Here is a 26,985-nt window from a genome sequence, read left to right as displayed (position 1 = left end):
AACAAATCTAATACCAAATGTAGGTTTTAACCGTATACTTAAATTATGTGCATACGAATTCTAAAAACAGAAAACAAACAATGGCGAGAGGAGAAAACATAAAACATATATACATAGAGATTTTCTCTTCAATACTAAAACTACGAGATTGATTTTTCATTATGCTCCTTTCAATGTTACTATATATATATATATATATATATATATATATATATATAGATATATATATATATATATATATATATAGATAGATAGATAGACATATATATATATATATATATATATATAGATATACATGCAGAAGCAACCATAAACCCAATCCTTTAACCATGGATTAGAACATAACCATAGTCCCTTGACCAGATCTAGAAAATATCATGGACAGAAAACCATCATGCCCAAAAACCATTTGTGAAATCTATGCACAAAACCATAGGTAGGTCCGCCCACCTAATATAGGGTCCAAAAAAAATTTCCGAGGCATTCCCTGAGACCCCGTGCAAGAGGGCTACCGTGCCCGTGCATACCCCTCGACAACGAGGCAGTCGTCCCCCTATGACCCCTTGGTAGAACATGACACAATGTATAGGGGGGCTGCTGACACCGTGTGACCTTGTGTGCGTGAGGTTGTCATGGAAAGAATATAAGAGAACTCAACAATGTTAATATCAATTTTTATTACTAATAAAGCTTATAACAATATATAGTTATCATTGCAATTTTAAAATATCTCATGTTGGGTCTTTAGTATACTACAATTCATTCTCTTTCTCTTTAAAAATTATATAGTTATTTTCATTTATATGAGGAGGTTATTTAAAAAATTCTATATCTATCTATCTATCTTTCTATATATATATATATATATATATATATATATATATATATATATGATTTTATTATATCATATATAAATTATTTGGCGGAATTGGTATGTAATGCCCTTGTCCACCCATGACACACAACTGATCTTGTTTGTTATTATTATGACCTGTATTGGTTCTCATGCTATCCCATACATGGCATTAGGGTTAATGGATGTTTTTACCAATGATATTATAAGGAGTTCCTTAAGAATGCACTCTCTCACACCCTTATCTATATCCTAGGGGATTTTCATAAAAGAAAGATGGGGTGAGCTTAATCCACTTATGTATACATAGGTCACAAATCAATTAATATAATACCTTCGGGAGAAATTTGAGGGTTGAACCATTACTTCAAGGTATTTCCATAATTTTTAAAATTAGTGACATAATTAATGTGCTTATATGTGTTTGGGTTAGAAGACCATCAGTATAATGTCTAGGAATGCAACCAACGGGTTTTACCATTACCTCAAAGTAATCCCATAACTTTTAAAATAGGTAGCCCTCTCTAGAATTATAATTCTACGAAAAAAAAGTCCTCATTCTCAAAATTACCTAAGTTTTAAAGGCTCAAACCACATTTGCATTATTATCATCTTTTAGGATTTTTTTGAAAATTTTGTATTTATTTGGGTTTTTAAGTAGCTTCTAGGATTTTATTCAAAATTCTCTATTTATTTGGGTTTTTAAGTAGATGGTTTATCTCACGTTTCTGTAATGTAAAGAATATCTTTCAATTTTATCTCTTGGGCCATTTGGGAGGAAAAAATTAGGCAATAGGTTCAATTTTTGGTCTTTTTTCTGGAAGGTCATTAGTGTTTCAAGTTTCTATTAGTATAATTTTCTTTGTAACACTTGATCCTTCTACTTCTAGTGGGAGGTTTGATAACAGCTTGTGTTGCAAGTTGTATCTAATTTTAGTGGTCTACATAGCAGATTGACTTCTAAGCCCAGAATCTTTTGCTAATTTGAAATTTGCTAGTCAACATGATTATACTATATATTTTGTCAGACTATAAAACTAAAAGATTTGTTTCCCTGTAAGGTCATTTATAATAGATGTAATTTTGCATTTTATAGTAAATTCAAAAGAGGTACTTTGTTCAGGCTAAAATATTGAAATGTTGAATGATGTACATAAATAAATTTCTTATCTGTATTGAATGATTGTTTTTTTTTCTATGCTAAAAAAAATTGTTTTGATGCCCATTGCAGGCTCATCTATGGAGGAAAACAAGTGAAGGATGAAAACATAGCAAGTGAGTACAACATTGGGGGTGGTTCTGTTCTTCATTTGGTGCTGGCTGGCTGTGGGTGGGGGTTGATAGTGAGATGGATAAGAAATATTTTTTGCCACTCAATATTCAATTCTAAATCAGTTTTAACTAAGTGATGAAGATTATGGATGCATTGAGTTACATGGAATTGTCCATTTTCCTAATGTTTCTAATGCCTTATTCTCCTTAGAATTAACCAATTCAAAATTTGTGGACTTGTTTTTATTTACATTTTGTGTTTATTTTCTTTGTTATCCATATCATTCCTAAACACTTCTGAAAATATAGCTGATATTAATTCCTAGACACTTCTGAAGATATAGCTGATATTAATTCCTAAACACTTCTGAAGATTTAGCTGATATTAAGTGATTATTGGTTGGAATTATGATGCTAGGATGGAATACTTCTGTGGTGAGAGGATTATGTGATATCTCACTTTTTTTAGTGGAGATTATATGCCCAAAGTACAAACATACAATGGAATATGTGATATGATATTTGGTTTACATTGTTTTTTTAGTTTTTTGCTTTTGTGGTGAGAGGATTATATTATATCTCATTTTTTTAATGGAGATTAAATGCTGGGAAAATACAAGCATAGAGTGGAATATGTGATATGAAAGATATGTTGCTTTTGTGGTGAGATGATTATGTTGTATCTCATTTTTTTAATGGAGATTAAATGGTGGGAAAATGCAAACATAGAATAGAATATGAGATATGCAAGATATGTTTCTTCTTTGGTGAGAGGATTATGTTATATCTCATTTTTTAATGGAGATTAAATGTTGGGAAAATACAAACATAGAATGGAATATGTGATATACAACATATGTTGCTTTTGTGGTGAGAGGATTTATTATCTAAATGGCTAGCCAGATACCTGGAGAGTGCTTAAGCACTACACACATTACACATACTATCTCTATCTGGAGAACACCCTAGTACATATAGGCTTTCACACAATAGGCTTTCACACAATTAGGGTGGTTTCAAACACTCCCTAGATAGTAGGCTCTGAGATCTAAGATTGGAGTCTCAATCCTATAATGACCATAAGGGTAATCTAAGTTTAGCTTTCTCCATTAACTCTAACACTCCTTCTTAATGGAGGAAGGGTACTTAACAATGACATACCCATGGTCTCAGTGTTAGCTAGGCTTACATTAAAACATGAAACAACTTGGTAACAGATGTTTTCATTTTTGTCTTCTTGCAGTAGAGCCCATACTTGTTCATTTTGAATCGAGCCTTCATATTCACTTTCCTCACCATGAGGTAGTGATGTATCTTCACCTCATTTCTTCCCCAATGATGGAAAGCTTGAATTCTTGTTGTCACCTTCTCAAAATTATGACATGCTCCATAGGAGAATTTTCCCTCTCACTATTTCTGGTGTTAACCATGTGAAAGTCAACTATGATGTCTTCATCATTCATTGATGTAATGTTTGTACACATAGAAATATTAATAAGATCATTACAATTTAAATTTAAATTCACTACAGCTTTATCTTCTTATGCCACGTCTTTTCAATCAGCTTCATATGGCTCCTCCAATTGATATTCAACACTTTGTTCCTCTTCACAACCTTCCTTAAGATCAGCTTGTGAATCTTACACAACACACTATGCCTCTTGATTCTCATGGTCATCAACATAGCCACATTTTTCTGAAATTTCTTGTCACTTGAACATACTACCCATGCTAATTCCAACTACCAACATGAGAAAATCATCATCATCAGAATCAAAAATATCTAAAAATATAGACATGTTTTTAATGTGGAGCTTATCTTGGTTCGAGATTTCTTTTCGACTCGACACCATCATGGAGCTCCAATAACCCCGATACCTCGGAGGTGAGAAACTTCTCCCTTCGACAGCTCTTCAACTGTAGAACCTTGTAGACTGTGGCATCTGTGCCACACAGGTCTTAGTACCCTCAGCTCTGGCAAAGAGCAAGTACACGACCTCTCACAATTTGGGAACGTTCTCAGTATCTAATTCTGATGCACATATTTCTGAAGATTGGTTTAAATCAACAAAAAAATTAGCATTTTCTGTGGCAGATAATAACTTAGAAGAAAATTTTCAAAATTAGTTTTTAGATCTTGATCCGGATTTAAACAGGAGCGCAATAAAATATAGAGATAACCATAAAGACAGATATGCAGCGGAAATAATACTTCATTTCATTAATGGGAAATATTGAAATATGCTTACAAATAGAAATAGAAATAACCCAGCTAGGGCGATGGTAGCTTATCTCTGAGAAGAGATGTGTCGTCTACATGCCTCTGAACTGTCCCGAACTGTGTTTACAATGAGGCGCGAAGGCCTATTTATTATTGAGAAACAATGGAAAACCCTTCACATTCCAAAACCTAACCCTAGAAGATGAAATGCCAAATTGTGGGCCCCGTTTTGGGGTGAGTTGGACAGCCAACTTCCCGGGGTCGCGAATTGGTTGTATTATCTCCGTTTGACGCGCATGATAGCCCGTTGGAAATATATCTCCGAGGACTACAACAAAAGAGTCGTTTTTTTTCATAAAAATCGTTGGCGATAGATTTCCTAAAAAACATCTTTTAGGGCCTCAAAACGGCTCTCGATGTTTAGGACCCGAAAAACTGCTAAAAATAGTAAACTGCACTATAGTTAAGGAAACTAAAAAACTGAAAGAGATAGTTGTGGGGGTCCAAATGGGATAGGTGGGTGGCCACCAACATCCACCTAGATCATTCCTGCCCCCTTAGAAATCAATGCTCCCCATTGCGTTGAGTTCCTCCTTGAGATGAGGAAGCTTCTGCTAAGCTGGGTCTCTGGTGAGCTGTTCTGCAATCTCTGATGTGTCCAGAAATGGTGGGGAGCATGGTTGGCGACTGTCCACATTGAACACTCAGTGCAAGCGAAGGAATGGAGGAATGTTGTGCTTCAAAGCATTGTTGCCCGTAGCCTTGTTACTGGTGTAAGGACCATGTTGAAGTGGTCTAAGCTTCTGATGGGTTCTGGTAAGGTGCTCTCTTTGCAAATGTAACCAAACTTTGTCGCCCACCTGAAACTTGTGTGGTACCCCTCTGGGTAAGGAGAAGTTGTTCCTGTGTTCTATCATGATTGTATTCCTCTGTTGCTGATGCTGCGTGGAGGAAGCCTTCACGGGGGTCATGGATGTAGCAATGATCTTCCCCTTACTTTGGGAGGGAATGAGACAGAAAATAAATTTCCTAGTCTATGAGATGAGCTTGCTACCTTTCTTAGCAGTGATCAAAGAGGTGGAAGTAGGTGGGGCTACCTCCAGTATCCTGTATAATGAATTATCCAAATAAATAATGATAGCACAACGCCTTGAATCATATATAACATGTCGCCTCCACAAGTATGGCTGGCCTAATAGTACATCACAAACATCTAGAGGTGTAACATCACATATACCTCGTCCGTGAAGGGCTTGATGCTGTAGGGAAGGCGACACTGCTGACGAACTTTGAGATCTCGTCCTTCGTGAAGCCACCTTATACTGTACGGCTGTGGGTGTGGTGTATTTGTTAGGCCCAACCGCTTCACGACCTCTGCTGAAATGAGGTTCTTTTGGCTGCCACTGTCGACAACGAATTGCAGCGGTGAACCCTTCACCCACATCTGTGAGTGGAAAAGATGTTCCCCCTCCTCTAGCTCTTTGATCTCATTCTTTTGGATCTTGGCAGTGGCAACAGTGGCACTAGGATCCGCGTCAATGATTTGCTTCCCTTTGCCATCCCCCTTGTCGGGTTCTGGCTCAGAGTCAGAACATGCATCTGATTCGGAAGCCTTCAACTCGGCCACCAGAGACTGCTTGGTCTGACACTCACTTGTGTTATGAGTGGGACTCTTGTGGAACTCACACCACTTTCCTGTGTCCTTCTTCGGCTTCGTGGTGTTTTTCTTTTCTTGTAGCTTCGAGGGGTTGTCTTGGGTCACCCCGCCTTGCCTTTGTCCTTTGGGCTTCTGATTTGCAGATCCAAAGTCTCGCTTCTTCTGTTTGAACTTTTGCTCGATTTTGACAGCGTATCGGTATGTTATGCCGAGCTAGGAGATGTTCAAGAACTCCATCTCTTCTTGGATGTATCTGTGTAGGCAGCCGTGGTATTTGAGTACCGGATGCAGCTCAGAATCTTTGATACCCAACTGTGTGCGAAGGGTATGAAAATTATTTGTGAACTCTGGCACATATTGGTCTCGTCCCTACCACAATGTGGTCCATTTGATGTATTTGTCTTCATAGCTTTTGACAGGGTAGTACTGCTCCTTGATGGCATCTCGGAAGTCATTCCAAGTGGGGGCGGCTGAAAACAGTGAGCCTGTACTTTCATCCTTCTGGTCGCAGTATGTTTCCCACCAGTCCTTGACGTGGGGGTGATTTAGGTGGATGTTGGTGGCCACCCACCTAACCCATTTGGACCCCCACAACTGTCTCTTTCAGTTTTTCTATTTCTCTAATTACAACACTTTACTATTTTGAGCAGTTTTTTGGGTCCTAAACTTCTGGAGCCGTTTTGAGGCACAAAATGACGTTTTTTGGGAAATCCACCGCAACGATTTTTCTATTTAAAATTTTTCTTTTTCGTCGTAGTCCTCAGAGATATCTTTCCAACGGCTTATCATGTGCGTCAAACGGAGATAGTATGACCAATTCGCGACCCCGAGAAGTTGATGTACCAACTTACCCAAAAACGGGGCCCACAATTTGGCGTTTCATCTTCTAGGGTTAGGTTTTGGAATGTGAAGGGTTTTCCATTGTTTCTCAACAATAAATAGGCCCTCGAGCCTCATTGTAACACAGTTTTTGGAGAACAGTTCAGAGGCATGTATCCGACACACCTCTTCTCAGAGATAAGCTACCATCGCCCTAGCTGGGTTATTTCCATTTCTATTTGTAAGCATATTTCAGTATTTTACAGTAATGAAATGAAGTATTATTTCTGCTGCATATTTCTCTTTATGGTTATCTCTCTACTTTATTGCGTTCCTGTTTAAATCTGAATCAGTGGTATCAGCGTGGTCTGCTTTTTCTCTGTTTTTCTTTGCATGTCCCCAACAAGGTCAGGATATAAGGAGTTAGGTCTGCAACTAGTCGAACCTTTGCAAGACCAGCCTCGCAAATCTTGACGACCTTCCATGGCGGATGAGAAGAAAAATGAGGGGGCAGGAGATCCTATCAAAATCTTGCTCGAAGAAGCCCTCGAGCGACAAAGGAACGCGATGATGGACAGCTTTGCCCAAATCCTTCAGCGACTACCTAGAGGTGATGCATCGGCTTCCAACAGCTACTCTGGAAATTCCACACCGTTTAAGGTACAAGTTAATTTTGAAATCCCCATCTTCGAGGGTAAAATTGACGTAGATGCCGTAGATAAATGGTTAAATCTGCTCGATGGGTATTTTTCTGTTCATGAATTTTCAAGTTGGGAAAAGATTTTTTTTGGTCTTCTCAAAGCAGCCCCCCACGTCAAGGACTGGTGGGAAACCTACTGCGAACAGAAGGATGAAAGTACAGGCTCATTGTTTTCAGCGCACCCACTTGGAATGACTTCCGGGATGCCATCAAGGAGGAGTACTACCCTGTCAAATGCTATGAGGACAAATACATCAAATGGACCACACTGCGGCAGGGACGGGACCAAGATGTGCCGGAGTTCACAAACACTTTTCATACCCTTCGCACACAATTGGGTATCAAAGATTCTGAGCTGCATCTGGTACTCAAATACCGCGGCTGCCTACACAGATATATCCAGGAAGAGATGGAGTTCTTGAACATCTCCTCACTCAGCACAACATACCGATACGCTGTCAAAATCGAGCAAAAGCTCAAATAGAAGAAGTGAGACTTTGGATCTGCAAATCCAAAGCCCAAAGGACAAAGCCAAAGTGGGGTGACCCAAGGCAACCCGTCGAAGTCACAAGAAAAGAACAACACCACGAAGCTGAAGAAAGACAGAGGAAAGTGGTGTGAGTTCCACAAGAGTCCCACTCATAACACAAGTGAGTGTCAGACCAAGCAGTCACTGGTGGCCGAGTTGAAGGCTTCCGAATCAGATGCATGTTCAGACTCTGAGTCAGAACCCGACAAGGGGAATGACAAAGGGAAGCAGATCATTGATGCGGATACCAGCGTCACTGTTGCTACTGCCAAGATCCAGAAAAATGAGCCCGAAGATCCAGAGGAGGGGGAACGTCTTTTCCACTCACAGATGTGGGTGAAGGGTTCACCGCTAAAATTCATTGCCGACAGTGGCAGCCAATAGAACCTCATTTCAGCAGAGGTCATGAAGCGGTTGGGCCTACCAACTACACCACACCCATAGCCGTACAGTATCGGTTGGCTTCACGAACGACGAGATCTCAATGTTCACCAGCAGTGTCGCCTTCCCTACAGCATCAAGCCCTTCACAGATGAGGTATTGTGTGATGTTACACCTCTGGATGTTTGTGATGTACTATTAGGCCAACCATACTTGTGGAGCCGACATGCTGTGTATGAGTTAAAGCCTCACGTTGTCACCATTTCTTTGGATAATTCATTATACAGGATACTGGACTTAGCCCCACCTACCGGCACCTCTTTGATCACTGCTAAGAAAGGCAGCAAGCTCATCTTATAGACTATGAAATTTATTTTTTGTCTGGTTCGCTCCCAAAGTAAGGGGAAGATCGTTGCTACATCCATGACCCCCTCCACACAGCAGCAACAACAGAGGGATACAGTCGTGACAGAACACAGGAGCAACTTCTCCTTACCCGGAGGGGTACCACACAAGTTTCAGGTGGGCGACAAAGTTTGGTTACATTTGCAGAGGGAGCGCCTTACCAGAACCCATCAGAAACTCAGACCACATCGACATGGTCCCTACACCAGTAACAAGGCTACGTGAAACAATGCTTTGAAGCACAACATTCCTCCATTCCTTCGCTTGCGCCGAGTGTTCAATGTGGACCGTCACCAACCATGCTCCCCACCATTTCTGGACACATCAGAGATTGCAGAACAGCTCACCAGAGACCCAGCTCTGCAAAAGCTTCCTCATCTCAGGGCGGAACTCAACGCAATGGGGACCATTGCTTCCTAAGGGGGGAGGAATGATCTAGGTGGATGTTGGTGGCCACCCACCTAACCCATTTGGACCCCCACAACTGTCTCTTTCAGTTCTTCTATTTCTTTAATTACAACACAGTTTACTATTTTTAGTAGTTTTTCGGGTCCTAAACTTCCGGAGCCGTTTTGGGACACTAAATGACGTTTTTCGGGAAATCCACCGCCAACAAATTTTTTGTCTAAAAATCAACTTTTCTATCGTATTCCTCGGAGAGATCTTTCCAACGGGCTATCATGCGCGTCAAACGGAGATAGTACGACCAATTCGCGACCCCGAGAAGTTGATGTACCAACTTACCCAAAAACGGGGCCCACAATTTGGTGTTTCATCTTCTAGGGTTAGGTTTTGGAATGTGAAGGGTTTCCATTGTTTCTCAACAATAAATAGGCCCTCGAGCCTCATTGTAACACAGTTTTGGAGAACAATTCAGAGGCATGTAGCCGACACATCTCTTCTTAGAGATAAGCTACCATTGCCCTAGCTGGGTTATTTCCATTTCTATTTGTAATCATATTTCAGTATTTTACAGTAATGAAATGAAGTATTATTTCTGCTACATATTTGTCTTTATGGTTATCTCTATATTTTATTGTGTTCCTGTTTAAATCCGGATCAGGGGGGCTGCTTTGAGAAGAGCGAAAATAATCTTTTCCCGACTTGAAAATTCATGAACAGAAAAATACCCATCTAGCAGATTTAACCATTTATCTATGGCATGTGCATCTATTTGACCCTCGAAGATGGGGATTTCGAAATTAACTTGTACCTTAAACGGTGTCGCGTTCCCACAATAGCTGTTGGAAGCCGATGCGTCGCCTCTAGGTAGCCACTGAAGGATCTGTGCAAAGCTATCCATCATCGCGTTCCTTTGCCGCTCGAGGGCTTCTTCGAGCAAGATTCTGATAGGATCTCCTGCCCCCTCATCTTTCTTCTCATCCGCCATGGGAGGTCGTCGATATTTGCGAGGCTAGTCTTGCAAAGGTTCGACCAATTCAAGCCCTAACTCCTTATATCCCGACCTTGTTGGGGACATGGAAAGAAAAACAGAGAAAAAGCAGACCGCTCTGATACCATTGATCCAGATTTAAAGAGGAACGCAATAAAATATAGGGATAACCATAAAGATAGATATGTAGCAGAAATAATACTTCATTTCATTAATGGGAAATACTGAAATATGCTTACAAATAGAAATAGAAATAACCCAGCTAGGGCGACGGTAGCTTATCTCTAAGAAGAGATGTGTTGGCTACATGCCTCTAAACTGTTTTGAACTGTGTTTACAATGAGGCTCGAAGGCCTATTTATTATTGAGAAACAATAGAAAACCCTTTACATTCCAAAACCTAACCCTAGAAGATGAAACGCCAAATTGTGGACCCCGTTTTGGGGTGAGTTGGACAGCCAACTTCTCGGGGTCGCGAATTGGTCGTATTATCTTCGTTTGACATGCATGACAGCCCGTTGGAAATATCTCTCCGAGGACTACGACAAAATAGATGATTTTTATCAAAAAAATTGCTGGCAGTAGATTTCCCAAAAAGCGTCGTTTAGGGCCTCAAAACGGCTACGGAAGTTTAGGACCCGAAAAACTGCTAAAAATAGTAAACTGCGCTATAGTTAAGGAAATTGAAAAACTGAAAGAGACAGTTGTGGGGGTCCAAATGGGATAGGTGGGTGGCCACAAACATCCACCTAGATCAGATCTCCACAACCAGCACCTAGGTTACTCAAAATAATAAAATTTTCAAGACAAATTTGTTGGCAGCAATACTTGATCGTTGCTATCCAAATGCTCCCCTTATATCAAATAATAAGTCCTTCAAATAATAAATATAGCCATATCCTTGCACATTACCTGTTATTTAAAATTTCATTTACTCAACAAAATCATTGTAAATGACGTGGAACCATCCTGAATCTTGCTTCACAAGAAACAACCAACTGTCAGATCCACACTAAATATAGATGTGATAAAGCAGGCAGAGATGAAAGACGTTTACATTATGACGGTGACAATGGACTCCACCACTTGTAGCCATTCTAGAATAAAGGACTACTGCAAACCAAAATTTACTTCAAAAATAAACAAGCGTGTCCTTATCTCGCGAAGATTATCTCACTTAGAAACTACGGGATGCTCACACATTTTACATTCCATTCTACTAGATCGAGCTATCATCTTCCCCTCTATATCTCCCTTGCCTCAGAAAATTTATGGGTTACTGGCATACAGACAATTCGAAGCATGATTTTTTTTCAATGCCCACAATACATACAAAATTTATGGAAGCATTCCATCTATACATTCCATTAACGAGAAGCCGTTTTCATCCACACCCACAGTCTTCTTGAATCTCTCATTTTGATTTCGATGGCGAAGCTTGTGATCGCACTGATGTTATTAGTGGCAGCTGTAGTATTTGTTTCTGTCCCTCCACTCGGAGCGAATGCAGAGGCAATATTATGGCAAAAGGGCTATTTTCTTTCCAACACACCGGCCTTACAACAAGGGGAAGCCATTGAAGGAACCTTTAGAGTTGTAGTGGACAATAAGGGAAAGACAATTGCAGGTGGAAATTACGCAGTCTACTTTTTCAGCTCAAGATCCACGCTCACCGCACCAGATCCGACCTCTAGGCATCCCCTCTCTTGTTTGCATAGTTGGTGCACTTATACACCACGGTCTCACAAAGATCTTCGCAACTGTAGACTTGAAAACTACGGTGAATGAAAAAATAAAAAAATGTGTGTAGTTTCATAGTGGGGTCAGCGCACTTATGCACCTAAAACATGTGATGCTTTCGTCTCAGTCGCTCTCTCAACTCGGCTTACAGGATCGACAATAGTGAATCTCTGATACCGTGATAAACTATGAATTTTCTAATTAAATTAATTTCCACGTGAGATACCTGGAGAGTTCCCAAGCACTCATACACAAACTCTACTATCTGTATTCAGCAACCTAGTACATATAGCATTTCACATAATTAGGGTGGTTTCAACCACTCCCTAGATAGTAGGATCTGAGATCTTAGATTAGAGTCTGCATCCTACAATCATCATAACAGTAATCTAAGTTTAGCTTTCTCCATTAATTCCAAGAGGATTATGTTATATCTCATTATTTTTTGTGGAGATTAAATGCTGGGAAAATGCAAACATAGAATGGAATATGGGATATGCAAGATATGAGATTAAAAATATTACAGTGTGATTTCTTTGTGGATATATGAATTGTGGCTGGGTGGAAGATGGGTGGGTAGAAATTTTTATGAAAAGTTATGCAAAGAATCTTATTTCTTTAGATATAGTGGAATCTTTGACCAAATCGACATACTCATTTAAAACAATGATGGACATGGGAGAATCTCACCCAACCAACATCTATGGCACCATCACACTTCCTTGTCACTATCTAAAACGTTGGTGTGATATTTTTGTGCATAAGTAACCTTTCCTCAGATTTCGGCATGATTGAGATCCCTGCCATAACCTTTCCTTAGCTTACTGGCAAGATTGGGATCTCCGCCATATTTTCATTGTATTGTTGTATTCTGTTTCTGAAATATGTTTTTTTTTTATGAGATGTACTCATATAGATCTTGTTAGTTTCTAGTTTTTTTTTGTTTGTGTAGGATTTTCATTCTCATGTATGTTGTGTTAAGGGTGTGAAGTTGGCTGGAAAGGTGAGTTCATATATTAAAAATTACATTAGTTACCCATCTACAATTGGTGAATATTTTGGTACCACATCCTTAGGGATCACGTTTTTAGTTTTTAGGACATGTTTTAGATTGTTTCCATTTTTTTATTATTATTCTAGTGTTTAAGTGTATGTAACTGGTTGGAAATATCAGCTCATAGATTAAAAATCCATCACAAGATCCAATCATGTTGCTCATTAATTTGTTATATCGAGATGGCCATATGTTGCAAAAAAAACATTGATGGTAGATACATCATAAATAGCCCCACTTTTTTGTACAATATCTGCAATCCATGACACAACATCACAACCACTCTAATTATTTGTACAGTAGTAACATGTAACATTCCAGCATACTTCATCATATTCAAAGGAAATTCACCATGACATCTGTAAGTGGTCACTACATATTGACAAATTCTGTGGAATTTCATCAAAGTAATTTGTTGAATTTGTGGTGTAGATCTTTCCATTATTATATGTTTCTTCAAAAAAAAATTGGAAATTGATCTTATTCTTGGAGTGCATTTTACCATAACTATATTTTCTTGAGGTCCAATGTTTTATAATGTAAGGTATAGAAAACTGGTATAGAAAACTAGTTTGAAAATCAAAATCAAATTATAACTGTGCAAAATGAACCCAGAAACCAATGAGGACAGGGACGAAGTGGTCCCTAAAAAGGAAGAAAACAAAGTTAACAATGCTTAAAGTCCTAAGTTACTTCAACTCACAACCAATATTTCAAACTTCTTTGAGGCCCTAGTAAATTTTACCATGCTTACATTGCTCTTCCCTCCACCACAAAATTGTACTTCAATTTCTATAATTATATTTATAATTTTACCACACTTACCATGCTAGTTTCTCCACCACAAAATTGTACTCCAATTTGTATAATTATATTTATAATTTTAGCACACTTATCATGCTGCCTAGACCACCACAAAAATTGAATTTGATTTGGATGTTACCATTTGGCTAAATATTGTGTTGTGTGCAATACATAAATGAGATTAAAAGAATTAAAAGTACATTATATAAAATGAGATTAAGAAAATTATAAATGTATTGATGCAAATTAATTGGTAAATGTGATGGAAAGACCAATTGAGTGGGTAATGGAAACATGAACTCACTAACTTAGATTAATGGCAAGAAACTAGAGGATAAAAAAACTGAGTTAATTGGAAAGTTTATCTAATTTTAAAGAAAAAATGATTTGGAAAATACATTAGGATAAGAAATAATAGTGGTCTCCATCTCAATGTTAATACAATAACAACTAGTTGAAGGTTATGTTTGTCAAAAAATATGCAAATCAAATTTATTAAGTAACCTCACACCTGTGGAACACCACTTGTAAGACTAACAGTTCTTCTGCACACCTCAGTCTTACAATTCATCACATGAGAAATATATACATGAAACACACATTTAGGGAAGTTAAAGCGACATCGTAGAGAACATGAGCAAACTCCTTAAGGTTTTCTTTGAATGTTCACACCATTGTACATTTCTTCATTAATATTTGGAGAAATGGATTCACGAATATGCCTAACGCTTCCCTAAACAACTCAAACTTGATTTTACGAAAAGTTTTGGTCAAAATATCACGAGCATTGTCACAAATATTACAATACTCAATATGGATTTCTTTTCACTCAACTTTCTCCGTGAAAAAATGAAATTGTGTATCCATATGCTTTGTGTTCTTATGAAATACTCAATTATTTTCAAGTTTTATGGAGCTCTCGTTGTCCCATTTGATCGCTGTTGCAAACTTCTGTTCTTATCCAACATCAAGGAGAAGTGTCCTCAACCAAACTACTTCACATCTTGCTACACACATAGCTTGATATTCATCTTCCACAGAAGACAAGGATACTATGTTTTACTTTTTGGTGCTCCATGTAATGACAGGAGAGCCAATGCTAAATACAAAAATCCAAGGTTCCCTCGAGATAGCTTAAAACACCTTTTTCTGCAACCCAATGACTCTCAAGGGCCTTTGACATAAATTTTCTCAACGCACTCACTGCATAATCCAAATGAGGCCTACTTTTCGTCAAGTATATTAGACTCCCAACGAGTTATCTAAACAAAGTCGCATCTACCTCGTTAGATCCATCTTCATTCTCAAGTTTTAAATTCTGCTGTAAAGGAATTGTTGTAGATTTGCACTGATCCATTCTAAACTTTTCCAGTAAGTTCCTCACATATTTACATTTTGATAGAAAAGTTTGTCAAGAATCCCTCAAGACTTCAAGACCCAACAATAATGTAGCTCTCTAAGGTCTTTCATCTCATAGACTTGTGACATCTCTGCCTTGATTTCTTTAATGAGATTATCAACATTCCTTGCAATGATAAGACCATCTACATATAAGGAAATCAAAACAATCCTTCCCTCTTTATCAAACATGGTATAAAGATTAGGGTCTTTTTTTTCTCCTTTTATAACCATTCTCTAGGAAAAATGAATAAATTTCTTCATACCTTGAAATTGGTGCCTGTTTTAGTCCATACAACACTTTCTTCAACGTGCAAACTAAATGTTATTCACCTTGTTTGACAAACCCCTTAAGTTGCACTATCTAGACTTCTTCTTTCAAGTCCCCATTTAAAAATGCAGATTTAACATCTAGCTCATGAATCATCCAATGGGGTTTGGTAGCTAAAGAAATTATCATTCTAATTGTGTTTAATTTAGCTACATGGCCAAGTGTTTCATCATAAGCTATGCCTTCTTGCCGCAAATACCCCTTTGGAACCAGCATAACTTTATACTTATATATGCTCCCATCTGCTTTAAATTTAGGCTTATACAACCATTTTCATCCTATGGGTCGTTTTCCTTTAGGTAATTTATCTAAATCCCAAGTTTTGTTTTTGATGATTGATTCATATTCCTCTTATATAGCAGCCCTCCATTCACTATATTGACTCGCTTCTTTATAGCTCGAGGGTTCAAGGACATTCTTCATACTAGTTATAAAAGCACTTTTCCTATATCTTGCTAGAAACTAAACCTTCCTACCTCATCTCCTGTGTGGTGGCGTAGCTTCAAACCTTGTCTCATCATCATTTTCTAGAATTGTCTTGATAGCTACATCATCTTCTTTCCCTTCCTATTGCTACTGCTGCTCATTGTTGTCACCTGATTTATCACTTCCTTCTTCCCCCAACAAGGGCACGTGTTGCTCTTCATTAGCACTATCATGGCTTCCATCACTAACCTGCTCATGGAACACTACATCTCTACTCACAAAAACTTTATGAGTAAAGGGATTAAACAATTTGTAAGCCTTAAATTCTGTATAATACCCAACAAAACTACATTTGATGGCATTTGGATTGAGTTTCTTTCTATCTTCCTTTAGGACATGGGCAAAGGCTTTACTGCCAAAAACTCTCAAATGCTTAAGCGCAGGCTTATCACCAAAAAAAGCTTCAAAGGAGTTTTGAAATCTAAACTTCTTGTTCGACTCCTATTCTTTAGATATACTAGAGTATTAATTGCTTCAACCCAAAACCCATTAGAAATATTCTTACCTTTCAACATATTACAAGCACACTCCACAAGGGTTCTATTCTTACTCTCCGCAACCTCATTCTATTGAGGAGTGTGGGGTTCTATAAACTACTGTTGTATCTCATTATCTTTGCAGTATTTTAGGACATAAGCTTTCTTGTACTCTCCACTTGATCCGAGCAGAGAATCTTGATGCCTTTACGTGTGTGCTTTTCAAACATACTTCGAAACTCCTTGAAGTATTCAAGAGTTTGGCTCTTCTTCCTCAGGAAATACACAAAAGTAAATCTAGTACATTCATTAATAAATAGTAGAAAATAGTGTGCACCACCTAAAAATCTTATCTGCATAGGTTCACATAAATCTGTGTGTACCATCTTGAGTATATCTCTCCTGCTTCTATCAACATTCACACGAAATTCATCTCTGTGCAGCTTTGCTAGTGCCCATGCATCAAAATCAATATGAACGGGTTTTAAAATGGGAAGACCTTTGACCATACCTCTTTTTTCTAACAACAGTGGATCATTGAAGGTAATATGGACAAACCTTTGATTCCATAAGTCCACTGCAGTCATGGCAGATGATGTCAATGCCTACTGTGGTACGCTTTTGACATTTATCTTGTAAAATCCCCCCATACGAATATGTGATGCAATAGGCTTCATACGATCCAACAGGTCTTTAATAACATAATGTGATTTATAAAACTCTACCTTAAGATTCTGATGAGTTATCGTAGAGGGAAAAATGAGATTCTTTTTTATCACGGGTACATACATCACATTATGAATATGTCTAATATTTCCATCAAGCAAAACAATAGGAATATTACCATAACCTTTCATTTGGTACCCTCTATCATCGCCAAGATAGATGTTTGCTCCACTACTAGTCTCTTTGAAGTATTCAAACCACTGTGTGTTACATGTCATGTGGATGGATGCACCTGAGTCCACAAACTATGTATCTGGTTCATCATCCTTACGAAAGTGCTGAGTCATTTATGAACAGTCTCAGGTTCTGACTCTATTCCTCATCTACAAAATGACCTGCATGTTGTTTATGTCTCTTTTGGCCTTCATCAAACTTCTTCATGCAATATTTGGCTATATGGATCGTTCTACCAAAATAAAAACGTTTGGTCGCAAAGTCATTTCTATTGAAAGATGTACCTTGAGGTGGGGGCATCTTTCTGTGTGGGGCTACACTGCTCCTTTGGGTTGCATTTGGCTTTCCTCTAAAGGGCTTCTTTTTCACCATCAAGGCCATATCTGAACTCTGAGGTTTATGAGTGAGACGCCTTTCCTCGTCTTTTATGAGGATCCCTGTCAATTCTTCAAATACGGGGGATTTTTCTCGTGATTTCAAGCCAGTGATCAACATATCATACTCGCAAGTCGTACCATTCATGGTAATTGTGACCAAATCTGTATCTGACACAACTTCACCTATATCATGGAGCTTGTTCTTGAGCTCCTTGATTCGTGAATTAAATGCTAAAATTGTCTCATTCTCCTCCCTCTTGATGGAGGGAATCTTGCTCTTTAAGAACAACAATCGATTGGTGTTGTTGACCTTATAGGGATCCTTGAGCGTCTTCCAGATATCTGGTGTAGTCTTGCAATCACGAATATGGAAAATAACCCAATCTTTGACTGACAATTTCAGGAGCATTCTCGCCTTAGTCTCCCACTTGTCCTAGTCTTGGATTGTTGATGTCGTTCCTCCTGTAGTCAGGTTCGGCTTCACCTCATCATTATTCACAATTCTCCATGCAATATGTCCATTAAGCAAGGTCTACACCTTAAATTTCCAACCAAAATAATGGAATCCATCAAGCTTGTTATTCTTATTTAGGTATGCTTATGCTAACTGATTATTCATCTTGAACGAATAAAAAAACTTCAACCCCATAAATTAAAAAAAAACAACCCCAGATCTTCAAAACTACTCCAAATGTGAGATCCAAAAAATAAATGGGCCCAAATCCTCCTTTTTATTAAAAGATCACTTCAATTCCTTCTTTAAAGAAAATACAATTGCCCCCTTGAAATAAAGAGCCCCTTCTTTTATTTAATTAAATAATTAAAAAAACTTTAATTAAAAAACTTAATTTGAAAAATTCCAATATCACCTTTCAATCACTGTGACCTTCTATCACTTTTGAGTATCAAGATGAAAGAGGCGAGCAATGAAAAATCTCCTGTTGGCAACACAACCCAAAAAACTCAGACCAAATGCTGCTATTCCTTGATTGAACAAAGGAATGTGAACACAAAATCTGAGTCTCAATTGATTAAAGTCTCGGATATTTTCTGTTTGAAAATTTAGGTAGCAGCAATGGCAGCCTCTGTTCTCAAGGCTGGTATGAATTTTGGCCCTTCTCAATTGACTCGGCATTCGCTCACACAAAATATCGATTCCTGTAAGCAATCGAAAGCACGGAGAGTCTTCTTTTCAATCATTGTTGGATCGTATGTCGATGAACTCATTCAAACTATGAAAACTGTAGCCATTTGTGGGAAGAGGTGTTCTTCCATCAGACTAGAAAACAATGAAACCAACCACCAAGCATACAGATGCAGAGAAACAAGTAAGGAGCCTCCCTACTACCAAAAAGAAAGGTTGTGAGCACATACCACGTAGATAGTAGCAACTGATGAGCACACAGGCTAGCAGCACGAACAAATCGCTCTCAACATAGTAGCATGCATAAATTGCACTGATCGACGTGTTAACACACACATGCTACCTCCAAGGCTACATTCTTCCCACAACCAGTAGCAAGAAAAACTTTTCTCACACTTCACACCACACAACAATGATCGAAAAATCATTAGTTGGATTTAGAACGAGGAACTCGTCCTTCCACCTCTTCATCGCAACAGTGCTGGCTCTAGGTGGGGGTTGTTAGTGAGATGGCTAAGAAATATTTTTTACCACTCAAAATTTGATTCTAAATCAGTTTTAACTAAGTGATGAAGATTATGGATGCAATGAGTTACTTGGAATTGTCTATTTTCCTAAGGTTTCTAATGTCTTGTTCTCCTTAAAATTAACCAATTGGTCTAGCTGGGGGTGGTTAGTGAGATGGATAAGAAATATTTTTTGCCAATCAATATTCAATTCTAAATCAGTTTTAATTAAGTGATGAAGATTATGGACGCATCGAGTTACCTAGAATTGTCCATTTTCCTAAGGTTTCTAATGTCTTATTCTCCTTAAAATTAACCAATTCATTGGAATTGTTTTTATTTACATTTTGTGTTTATTTTCTTTGTTCTGCATATCATTCCCAAGCACTTCTAAACATATAGCTGATATTAATTCCTAAACACTTATGAAGCTATAAATGATATTAAGTGATTATTGGTCGGAATTAAGATGCTAGGTTGGAATACTCACGTGGTCAGAGGATTATGTGATATGTCACTTTTTTTAATGAAGATTATATGCCCAAAAAGTACAAACATACAATGGATTATGTGATATGATATTTGGTTTACAATGTTTTTTAGTTTTTTTCTTTTGTGGTGAGAGGATTATGTTATATCTCACTTTTTTAATGGAGATTGAATGCTCAGAAAATACAAGCATAGAATGGAATATTTGATAAGAAAGACATGTTTCTTTTGTGGTGAGAGGATTCTGTTATATCTTATTTTTTTATGGAGATTAAATGATGGGAAAATACAAACATAGAATGGAATATGTGATATGCAAGATATGTTGCTTTTGTGGTGAGAGGATTATGTCATATCTCATTTTCTTAATGGAGATTAGATGCTAGGAAAATACAAGCATAGAATGGAATATGTGATACAAAATATATATTGCTCTTGTGGTGAGAGTATTATGTTATATCTCATTTTTTTTAATGGAGATTAAATGTTGGGAAAATACAAACATAGAATGGAATATGTGATATGCAAGATATGAGATTAAGAGTCTTGCAGTGTTATTTCTTTGGGATATATGAATTGTGGTTGGCTGGAATTTAGGTGGGTAGAATATTTATTAAAAGTTCTAAACAATGATGGGCATGGGAGAATCTCACCCAACCAACATTTATGGCGCCATCACACTTCCTTGTCACTATCTAAAGTGCCGGTGTGATATTTTTGTGGATAAGTAACCTTTCCTCACATTTCCTGCAGGATTGAGATCTCTGCAATAAACTTTCCTCCGCTTGTGGGCAGGATTGGGATCTCTGCCATATTGTCATAGTATTTTTGTATTCTGCTACTGAAATATGTTTTTGGTTATCATATGTTCTCATATAGATCTTGTTAGTTTCCAGTTTATTATTGTTTTTGTAGGATTTTCATTCTCATGTATGTTGTGTTAAGGGTGTGCAATTGGCTGGAAATATCAGTTCATATATTAAAAATTACATTAGTTACCCATCTACAAGTGGTGAACATTTTGGTACCCATTCCTTAGTGATCAGTTTTTTAGTTATTAGTTGTACACATGTTTCTAGATTGTTTCCATTTTTTTTAAATTATTCTAGTGTTTAAGTGTATGTAACTCACTCGAAAGATCAGCTCATAGATTAAAATTCCATCACAAGATCCAATCATATTGCTCATTAATTTGTTATATCGAGATGGCCATATGTTGTTTCAAAAAACCATTCATGGTAGATACCTCATAAATAGCCCTACTTTGTTGTACAATATCTACAATCAATGACACAACATCACAACCACATTAATTAGTTGTACAGTAGTAACATTCCCGCATACATCATCATATTCAAAGGAAATTCACCATGACATCTCTACATGGTCACTACATATTGACAAATTCTCTAGAATTTATTTAAGGTAATTTGTTGAATTTGTGGTGTAGATCTTTCCATTATTGCAGGTCTCTTCTAATAAAAAGTGAAAATTGATCTTATTCTTGGAGTGCATTTTAGCATAACTAAATTTTCTAGAGGTCCAATCTCTTATAATGTAAGGTATAGAAAACTGGTATAGAAAACTAGTTTGTAAATCAAAATCAAATTATCAATTGTGCAAAATGAACCCATAAAAAAATGAGAAGAGGGATGAATTGGTCACCAAATAGGAAGAAAACAAACTCAACAATGCTTAAAGTCCTAAGTTACTTCAACTCACAACCAATATTTCAAATGGCATTGACGCCCTAATAAATTTTACCATACTTACCTTGACCTTCCCTCCACCACAACAATGTAATTCAATTTCTATAATTATATTTATAATTTTACCACACTTACCATTCCAGTTGCTCCACCACAAAATTGTTCTCCAATTTTTATAATTATATTTATAATTTTACCACACTTATCATTCTGCCTACACCACTACAAAAGTTGAATTTGATTTGAATGTTACCATTTGGCTAAATATTGTGTTGTGTGCAATACATAAAATGAGATTAAAAGAATTAACAGTGCATTACATAAAATTTGATTAAAAAAAATTTCAATGTATTAATGCAATTTAATTGGTAAATGTGATGGAAAGACCAATTGAGTGGGTAATGGAAACATGAATTGACTAACTTAGATTAATGGCAAGAAACTAGATGATAGAAAAACAGAGTTGTTACAGGGAAAAGTGTTTATTTAGAACTGCTCTATCCCGCTAAGGTGTGCAGCTGCCTTAGAAACAAACAGAGAAAAACTACTTTTCTTTTTCCTTTATGAATTATAGATAGAGAGGAACAGAAAGAACAACCTCTGTCTTGCGCTAATCCTTCGATTCGATCCCTCTCTTCTTTGATAGTCCTCAGCTACCTGCTCCCTTGCACGCCCAGCTTCACAAAGTACCTGTAAGATCATAGAAGCATAGCACTATACAAAGACATGGATCTATAATCATAAACATCTAGGATTAGATGTAAATTGACCATAAAAATGTAACAAGCATCAATGATACAAAAGCATGGAGGAAAACTCAAATAGCTTTTATTGATAAACAAGAAAAGATCCAGGAGGAGTTACAACTAGTTGTTCTGACCCAGCATCAACCTCGCAGCAAAGAAGCCCCTCTTCACCTCAAACAAAGCTTAGATCACCCAACAATTTGATGTTTGTCTCTAGAAGCCAACAACAATTCCTTACAATATGCAAACTTCCAGCCTCTGGATCTCTGGGATGAGGGATCTATATATAGATATCTGTAAGGGGGATGAGTGAGCTTGTGATTTGATTAGTGTCTTCTCTCTGACAGTTCTTGCTTCCACTTGGATACCGAGGGCCTCTTACTCATCCTTGGTCGAATTCAGTGAGGCAAGTGTCACAGGAGAAGATTCTGGAAGCTTCCATTGCCTCTAGACCTCGCGGAATGACACTTCCATTCGTCATTTCTCGTCCATCGCACCCCACAGAAGGGACTTTTGAAATGAAACACACCCTCATAGTGTATTTATGTGAGATGCAATGCACTTAGCGAGTGGAGCAGCTGCAATGATCCTGTTTTGACCAATTCTGAGTAGTTTCTCATGGAGAACTTCTCGGAGAAGCTGTAATCTGTTGACCTTGTTCCTTTAGGGGTTATAACAACACTTTTAGGGACTTAGGAGCCCTTGTTTTATGGACATTTCATGCTTGGGGTTGTAGGGCACAAAAATGTCTATAACAGTTGCCCTGTTGGAGAGGTAAATCCCCTCTACGGATAGAGGCGATCCCTACTAGCCCAGAATGGGTCTAGCAACAATCAATCAATGCTACTGTGCAAGTTCCTAATTGCAAATAAGAGATAGGCAATGAACACCTACTTGGATTCCAACGCTATTGTTTGATGAAGAGATGTCGTTCTCGCTCCTTCGCTTTGGCCGGTCACAATCTTCCACAATCCCCGTAGATAGATACCTACACACACAAAGAGAAACACAAACACAAGCGTGAAATCTAATAAATGCAATTATACATCAGTCAGAAAGGATGTAATTCACATTAACCATTACAAAGACAAACAAGAATGGAACCATAACAGTAGTCATCTATTATTAATCAATAACAGAGAAATGTACAACCAAAGTTCTGACGCTGAGTCCTTCTCTAGAGGGTCCAGCCAGCAAGTCTCTTAAGCATTCACCCTTGGAGATAGATCTCCCAAAACAAAAGCTCTCTCTCACACAAGCAATACTCACAACCTTCCTTAAGCTTCCTCTAGCAAATCCACACTTGTCACACCAACTACCTACTAGCAGCAGCACTCTAAGCACTATGAATTCCACACTATCAAAACTATACAAAAACTAAAAACTCCCTGCTCATGGCAATGGTAAAGGGTTAAATAGGAGGAGTCTCCATGAAAGGTGGGAGGATGAGCTTATCTCCAAGGAAGGTGGCTCAAATGACGAACAGACATGCCATAGAAGGTAGGGCGATATTCACAAGGCCAACAACCAGGTCTAGAGTCATCTGGAAGGCTGGCTGTTAGAACAAACTCGCCCAAACAGGATCAGCGCGGGTGCATAAATGGACTGGAGCGCTGACATCGCATCTCAATAACGGAGCGGGCCATGTCAGCGCGACTTAATATGAACATAGGATGCGCTGGCTCATGAAATTCGACCAGCGCGGAAAACACGTGTGCTTCCGCGCTGGCAGCGCATTCGGTCTGTTATGGAGTGCCCATCAGTGCGGTTATTTTGCCAAAAGTCGCGCTGATAGAAAAAACTTTGGCAAAGTGGGTCATTTGGCAGCATTAGAGAGCATGAGCATGATTAATTTGAATTCATGACACAGTAGGGAGACTGACAGAGAGACAGTGACAAATTACTGTGTAACAGATTCCCCCTAAAGCATGAAGCCGGAGAGAGTGGGAGGGGTGAAATGCTTTACAAAACTCGCTGAACTGGAACACCACCAAGAAGAACCTGCACGTATGTACAACTAATATCTCGATTACATGTAGTCTAGGCATGGGCGCAGCCATCCAAAAGACATACGAAAAGGTATGTGGTATGGACGCAGCCACCCAGCTGAAGAGACCATGATGATAAAAAGGTATGGTCGTAGCCATCCCAAAGACTCAGGTATGGGCGCAGCCATCCATCAATGAGTCATGTAATAACAATCCACAAAATCGCAGCCTGGTTCGCAAAAACCAGGGTCTTGTGCTCCATCCCAAACCGAACAAAGTACATGTCCAAGCATGTGAATACATGAGCTGAAGTCGAACATGCATGAACATCGTCTGATTACCAGCCAATAATGAAAATTGTTAACAGACGCGAGAGGTACCACCAATAATGACAATGGTCCTGAAGGTACTTATAGGTACAATCCGCGGCGTGTGAATCAATGAGATGGAGTCGAACACCCGCAGAATCATCCGATCGGAGGCCAATGATGAAAACCTCACATCGAACACGAAGAACCTGCCATTGAGGCATGCAAGCTCTAAGGCACTTGAAGGGAGTCTCTAGGTCACTTTCTTGGATAATGAGCTGAAGTCGACAGGAAGTAACCTTGATCGAAGGTGGGCCATGGTGTTTCCCACATCATCGACACGAGACAGAGAAGGATAAAATATTTTGTGTGAGACATCAGAAGGAGGTGGTAAGTTTGCAGAGGCCAACTTCTCTTGAACATATCGGTAGTACGACAGCGGATTTGGCAGTATCTGACATCAAATGAGCAGAGGTCATGGTGACAAGGCAATGAGTAGATGAGAGGTCAAATAGGACAACCCAAACCCACGGAGGCTAGTGTAAACAAGATGAGAAATCCCCACCCAGACACGAATGCAGACTAGTGCCATGTTCAAGAGCGACATACTGCCGACACGACCTTTATTACAGTTCCATTTTCCCCACCATTTTTGGCAAGTACCCCGATTATTTTTGGGTGACAAGCTTGACGGGGATAGCATATGCTTGGGAAACGTCATTTGATGGTGTCCGATGTCATTAAATTTTTAACGAGTCTGACAAAGGAAGAACTCGGCGTCTTTTCCTGTTTAGAGAGTCTGAAAAGACAGCGGAAAATAAAAATCCAGGGGGGTCCTTTTTCGTAAAGTTGTGTCTCTCGAGCCCGAAAAAGTATAAAACAATGCTCGAAAGAACCACCCGATCAGTATGATCGAGGAGTACTTTTTGTGAATAGTGACTTCGACCCGAAAAAGTAGAAAAGCGGTCGGAAGTACGTCGTTTTGGAGCCAATAACGAGTGCGAAACTACAAACACCCGGCAATCTTTTTAACTTAAACGGTCGAAAAAGAGCTTTAAAAGCGACCGCCTCTCGTTCCTTTTAACGAGTCGAGAGGGGGACTCGGCAATCTTTTCATCTTTAAACGGTCAGAAAAGAGCTGAAAGCAGACCTCCATTTTTATTCTCTTTAATGAGCCAAAAAGGGAAAATACTCGGCAATCTTTTCATCTTTTACGAGTCAGAAAAGAGCTTAAAGGAGACTCGTCCTAGAGGAACGAGTGGTATAAAGGGTAGCAACTGGTTCCAGCAATGGTGGAACTGCTCAAAACATGTAATGGTCAAGAGGCTGGCTAATAAAACCACTCATCGCTGTGGTTCCTCAAGAAAGGATAAACAACCAAGTGAGAGCATATGATCGGCCAAAGAGATGGTAGCAATGGAATGAAACAACCAAGGCTCATCTAGCAGAATTCAGTGGAAAAATGGAAATCACGAGATGTAAATCGGGTATGGGTTCATTTTTACACAAGCTTGAACCATGGAGAACTCTGCTTGGATTCGGTTTCATGTTTACACAAGCTTGAAACGAAAAACTATGCTTGTTATAAGTTCGCATGCCCCCAGCATAATAACGCAAATCGAGGTACATGCCCCCCAAGCTTCATTACATTCAACAAAGTGGATGGAATGAACGTTCACTCTCGAGATCAATGAAAGACTCGACTTGTATTTTATGAGATCTTAATAAAAAGACTCAATTTGGAAAGGGAGGTGTTTCATTGTTTAATGAGGTTGACACAGTAAAAGAACTATCCTCATAACCCTTGTTTCATTGTTTAAATGAGCTTGACACAAGATCAGGAACTATGCTCGACCACCTTGTTTCGTTTTTTAACGAGGTTGCCACAAGATCAAAACTATCCTTGGCCAGTTCTAGTTTCACAGGAAAGGAACTATGCTCCGACCAGACCCTATTTCATTTTTTAGGGAGCTTGACATAGGAAAGTGAACTATGCTCCGCCTGAACTTCATCATAATGAATATAAAGTCGGGGCTTCCAAGATTGTCACTCCCGGTGAAAGGAACACATCTTGGAAGTCAGGACCTAATGCCCCCTGGACACTATGCACGATGGTGTCATCACTAGATACAGGCACGGGTTAAGTGGCCACGTAGTTGATCTGCGGTGGGGCAGATACAACTGGTGGATAAAAACTAGGAGGGGACGACAACTGCGCAGGAGGCATTGGGGGACTAACGAACGACAATTGATCGATAGTCATAATTCTTCCATCGTGTGGAAAGCAAACCACACGGAA

At 38.6% G+C, this 26,985-nt stretch overlaps 1 pseudogene; it reads left to right on the top strand.

The window, feature by feature from the left end:
- The window catches only part of LOC149181562 (ubiquitin-NEDD8-like protein RUB2), a 45,717-nt pseudogene extending 32,561 nt beyond the window's left edge, over positions 1 to 13,156 (top strand).
- The last annotated feature ends 13,829 nt before the right edge of the window (positions 13,157 to 26,985 follow it).

The sequence above is a fragment of the Pinus tabuliformis genome, chromosome 3_2 (genome assembly GCF_031772625.1).
Source record: "Pinus tabuliformis cultivar Carrire ecotype Pingquan chromosome 3_2, CPIR1, whole genome shotgun sequence".
In the NCBI taxonomy this organism is placed as follows: domain Eukaryota; kingdom Viridiplantae; phylum Streptophyta; class Pinopsida; order Pinales; family Pinaceae; genus Pinus; species Pinus tabuliformis.
This window is presented reverse-complemented; position numbering and strand designations above follow the sequence as displayed.